Source organism: Eleutherodactylus coqui, chromosome 6 (genome assembly GCF_035609145.1).
Source record: "Eleutherodactylus coqui strain aEleCoq1 chromosome 6, aEleCoq1.hap1, whole genome shotgun sequence".
Lineage (NCBI taxonomy): Eukaryota > Metazoa > Chordata > Amphibia > Anura > Eleutherodactylidae > Eleutherodactylus > Eleutherodactylus coqui.
In genome coordinates, this window is record NC_089842.1 from 216,799,172 (window position 1) to 216,805,171 (window position 6,000).

Below are 6,000 nucleotides of genomic sequence, written 5' to 3' on the forward strand. Positions count from 1 at the left end.
AAATTTCCTGGGCTCCCTGACTCCTGCGCATGTGTCCGGCTTTTTGCCGGCAATCGCATGTGCAAAATTCGGGAAGGTCCACGGAGGAAGATCGCGTCGGGATTCAAATACGCAGGCCTCCGGTAAAAAGATTCATCTCCTCTCACCGATCGCATCAGTGAGGGGAGATGAAACTTCAAATTTTTTTTTTTACTTTTACGTGATCGCCATTATTGGATAATGGCGAACACGTGACCAGGAACCGCTCACCGCGGACCCCCATTAAATCTCCATGCTCTTGGCTACGTTTTGTAGCCAGGAGCAGGGAGAATTTAAATTATCCTGGCAATCCACAGCTTTTGCGCATGCGCCCGCCATTTTGGCGACGGGCGCGTGTGCAGAAGCTGTGGTAAGGTCCGCGGATAAATCTGGGGGCCTTAGGTACGTACTTTCATCCTCCCTCACGGATATGATCCATGAGGGGAGATGAAACGTACGCTTTTTAAACTTTTAAAAACTTTTTTTTACTTTTTTTTTTTTTTACTTTTTTACACTTTTTTCTCACTTTACATCCATTGGATGACAGTGATCATGTCCCCGGTATAATCTCTCTGCTCCTAGCTACACATGGCAGCCAGAAGCAGAGGGATTTTAAATTTCCCGGGGCTCGAGCCCGTCTGTTCACGCGCCCGATGTCAATCATCGGGCGCGCATACGCAGACGGGGATTCGGGTCCCGGGACATCGGGACACCGCTGAGGACTGGGGGTGAGTATTTTCACCTCCCCTCATGGATCCGATCCATGAGGGGAGGTGAAACTGACTTTTTTTAAACTTTTTTTTAACTTTTTCGCGATCGCCGCTAACCATTGGATAACGGCGATCGCGATACCGGGGACCGCTCACCGCAGTCCCCGCTGACATCTCCTGCCTCCCGGCTACCTACAGGAGCCGGGAGCCAGGAGATTTTAAATCTCCCGCGCCGCCGGGCCTTCTGCGCATGCGGCTGACGTAATGCCGCCTGGCGCGCATGCGCAGAAGACCGGCTTCGGGCCCCGGAGCGGCAGGAGAGCGGGGAGCAGCGTGCCAGACCTCGGTGAGTAATTTCAGCTGCTCCGATGGATCCGATCCATCAGAGCAGCTGAATCTTTAACTTTTATGTACTTTTATTTACTTTTTTTGCGATCGGCGCTATCCATTGCATAGCGCCGATCGCAATGCCGGGGGGGGCTCCGAACAGCCCGGGATGACAGCTCCATGCTGTCAGCTACCTGCGGACACCGACAGCATAGAGCTGTCACGTCCACAGCCCGAGGGGCACTATTCTCTGCAGGAAGCATGTTTTTACGTCCTCAGAGAATAGAGCCCACTTCGGGAGGACGTAAAAACACTATGGGCTGGTCGTTAAGGGGTTAAACATCCAACTTGTTAACCGTACCTTGCCCCCAACCGTAGTGACCGGCTCGGGGGCACCACTAGCCACCTTAAATTGGCTAATATTGCATAATAAATCGGCCTGGAGGCCCCCACCAGAAGCAACGCCCCCTCAATGCCCTCCTGCACCACCAAGGCCCACAGGTCTATACCTACATCATTTAAATGTATTCCATCCGCCAACCAATAATTATCCTGTCCAGACTCTAAGGCCTCCTGCACACGGGCGGAAATCTCACGGCGGGATTCCCAACAGCATTTCCGCCCGTACACGCCTGCATAGGATTGCATTACAATACGCAATCCTATGCAGACGGCCGCGATTTGTCTGTGCGAAATCATGCGCAGAAAACAAATCGCGGCATGCTCTATTTCTGTGCAGGGCTCAGCTCTGCTACGCTCTGCGCATGCGCCAGATGCCCGGCACATGAAAGAACCGGGGCTGCGAGAGCAGGTGAGTGACGCGCTACTCTCTGCAGGGGCTTGGGCGGGTCCTACTGCGAGAATTCTCGCAGCCGGATCCGACCTGGCCGTCTGCAGGCAGGCTAAGTTTACATGGCGCACACTCACTCCCCCATTCCGTGCAACAAAAGCGGAAATATGCCTATTCAACTGAATTCGCGCGTTGCTGATCCTTTCCACTGACCGGGCCATCCTCCACCATTTCCCAGGTACAATTTCTGACCATACCACTATAACTTTAGGAAAGAGCACATTCAACCGCAAGATGTCATATTGAATCTCCCTCCGCAGTTCCCTAGCTGGGCGACTGCCGAGGTCATCCCCCCCACATGCAGCACTAACACCTCAGACACTCTATCCCTTGCCACATATCCATTTACTTCTGGCAACACCCTGCACCATCTCATACCCCGTAAACCCAGCCACCGAATCACTGCAGATTCTTTTGGAATTCCTAGTTGCCTCCCGTTTTGCCCCATCCTTGCTCTCTCCTCTGCCCAATACACGAATAAATGTCCCAAAATCTAAACCAAGGCCCGTCCTCTGCTTCCTGTATGAAGGAAAAGCCTGCAGTTAAAAAACAGGCACCTCAGTAAACCGTCCCTTACAAAACAATCCACCCTCCCCCCCTGTCTGAACCTAAGAACCCAACCCCAACCTCTCACATCCCCACCAGGTGTACCTAGTATACCATCTCCCTATACCACCACTGCCCCCTGATATCCCCCCAGTGGGCGGACATACGACTTGTACCGTCCGGATTCCCATCTCCCAATCCACTTAACCATAATTGGACTTAAGCCCCTTTCTGCTGCCCCAATACAAAATGAGTGTGATGTCAAACCTGCCCCCTGTAAACCCAAATCCAAAACCACTTTTCTAAAACCCCAGTAAACTGAAATTTTGACAGAAACGACCCGTCCCGATGTCTGAGCAATGGCCCTCCCTTCTAATTTACAAAAACCCGGTAATCACCCAAACATTTTACCGGGCACATGTCCGACCCAGGCACCCCATAAAGATTTACTCTCACTCCTTTTCCTAACCGATCAGTTTTTGACAGGCGTAAGTAAATCTCTACGCCACCATTACCGGCAACACATCAGCCGCTAATAAACCACTCTTTTTTGTTCTGCTGGGTGCAACCAGTTCACTCAAACAAAACGCCCCCAAAAAAGCTAGAGAAAAAGCACACCGAAACAAACACGCCTCAAAGGCATCATTGCAAATGTGCCCCAGCGCCTCACCCATCCAACTGAGCAGTTGAAATGTCACCAGCCGGCGCTTATCAAAACCCACCTGACTACAACGAAAACCCTTCAGGGCCTGACGCACCAAAAAATGTTTTGGAACATCTGTCAACCCCCGCATTTTAAACCCAAGAGCCAATCCGGACACCAATCTTAACTTTTGAGGTGGACCATCCTACAACAGATGCCTCTCCTAACAGCCCTAGCAACGCTCCCACCTGGTCCTCCTCAGATCGCACCTCCCCTGTCCCTAACAATCAACATTCCCATTCACACCACGCCGTCTCGTATCCTGTCCAGGTACCCCGAGCCAGCGAAGACCTAATCAGGTGTTCCGCCACACATCTGCCACGTTCTAGAGTAGAGACGGGCATGGACAACTCTCCTCGTCCGCGTCCGGGACCAGTGACCGAAAGCGCTCCCACTGGAAACAAGAAAGAGAATCTGGAAACTTCAAACAAGATAAAACCAAAAAACGCAACAAATCAACCACCGGAGGAGAATGTGCTGAAACCGAATTAATCGCCTGTACCACCCCCAGATTATCACAGTGGAATCTAACCTTCTTATTGCCCAAATTGTCACCGCCACCACAATGGGGAACAGTTCTAACAGAACCAAGTTCCTAACCAACCCCGACTCCACCCAAAGAGTCGGCCAACTACCTGCAAACCAATGTCCCTAAAAGAAGGTATTAAACCCAACTCCACCAGCAGCATCTGTAAATAACTTACAATCGAAATTGTCAACCAAGTCCGCCATGAACAATGACCTCCCGTTATATTGTCCGAGGAATGACAACAAAACATCTAAATCCGCTTTTGCCTCCACCGAAACCCTAACAAAATGATGCTGAGCCTTAACTCCCGCCGTAGCACTCGCTAGCCTTCGGCAGAAAACCCTGCCCATTGGCATGATACTGCACGCAAAATTCAGTTTGCCCAGTAGCGACTGAAGATTTTTAAAGGGGACCATGTTAGCCCTCCTGGCCGCAATCAAAGCCTGCCGAAGTGACTCTAGCTTGTCCTCATGAAGGCGACACTCCATTCTCTGGGTATCAATAGTGATACGAAAAAAAAATGTTGACAAGTCACTGGGCCCTCTGTCTTATCTGGCCAACAGCGAGGCACACACGCCGGACTCTGCGAGACCCACACACAAGAAGTCGTCTAAATAATGAATCACCGACTTCAAACCCGAAACCTCGCGCACCACCCATTACAAAAAACTACTGAATGTCTCGAAGTATGCACAGGAAATGGAGCATCCAATGGGCAAGCACAAATCAACATAATACGATCTGTCCCCAAAACATCCTAACAAATGAATGCTGCCAGGATGAAGCGGGAGCAACCGGAACGCCGACTCAATGTCTTTGTTTTTGCCATTAATGCCCCATTTCCACAACGACGCACCAACCCAACTGCCGCATCAAAGAATGTGTAAACCACTGAACAAAGTTCAGGGTCAATGCCATCATTTACCGATAGCCCTTTCAGGTATGATAAATGATGGATGAGCCTAAACTTATGCGGCTCCTTTGGTACAACTCATAAAGGGGACACCACCAGATTTGGAATGGGGAGGAAACTAAAAGGACCCGCCCTCCGTCCCAACAAAATTTCCTTCGCTAATTTGTTACTTACAACGGTCGGATAAGACAATGCCGATTGTAAATTCTTACGCGCAAATGGGACCTGATGCTCCGGAGAGGGAATACGAAACCCCTCCGTAAAACCCAACCTCAAAAACTGCGTCTTCTCCACATCTGGATACCTACTTAGATATGGCTCCATCTCTAGAAGTTTCACCGGTGTCCTCCCTCTGCTCCCCACTACCTGACCCCTTTCCTTTTCCACACTTGAAACATCTGGCTGCACAGTGCGATCGTCCATTGCAAATCGAGCAGCAGTGCTTAAACTTGCACCCTGCCCAGAATTTGCACAGCCCGTCGTTGTACCCCAGCCGCTCCGGATGACCCGGCTGCGCTAGTACTACCTGATGAGCCGGCTGACCTGGCCCCCCCCTTGAAAGGGCTGCTCATAACGTGATGGTGCCATAACCTTCAACCAAAGCCCAATGTCCTTGTGATCCCACCGGATACTGCGCCTAACAGCTTTTCTCTGCCGGAACTGCTCGTCGTACCGAAGCCATGCCTGGCCCCCGTACGTCCTGTACGCTTCCCCAATCGAATCTAAATAACAGAACAGGGCCGAGCAGTTCTCAGGAGCTTTTTCCCCCACCACCCCCGCTAAGATTGCAAATACTTGCAACCAATTCCAAAAAGTCTGCGGGATCAACCGCCACCTTTTCTCTTCCTCCTCTTCCTTAGTATCCATCCTCTTACCTTTGTCTAAGTTAAATTTTTCAAGTGGAAGGAGTGAAAAAATTTCCACATATTCGTCCTTCCAAATCTTCTCCCTAACCTCCTTTTTTAAATGGGCACCCAGCGTTCCCTCAAAGCAGACGTATACTTCCCCTTTGGCTTTGTCATCTAAACGAACTGACTTACCCTCCTCTGTCTGCACCCCAATTGTCACCTCCCTGCCCCTAACCTGCTCGCAGCGCAGCAACAACTGCCTGACATTCCCTAACAACAACTGAAAAGCATCCCGAACTATCCCCGCACTAACTTTTGTACTTCCCGCACCTCCCCCATTCCTACCAACACCCGCATTAACATCACACAAATACATCAAATTATCCTCACAAGCTGCATGGGGGCTGTAACCCCACCAGCCGGGGCCACTGGATCCTGACGCTCGTCCTCACTCCCGGTCTCCACTTCTCCAGGCTCCAATGCGCTGCTTGCCGCCGTCCTCTCAGCCTGGCTCCTCACACGTCCCGGGCCAGATTGCCGCCCGTCCTGACTTGCC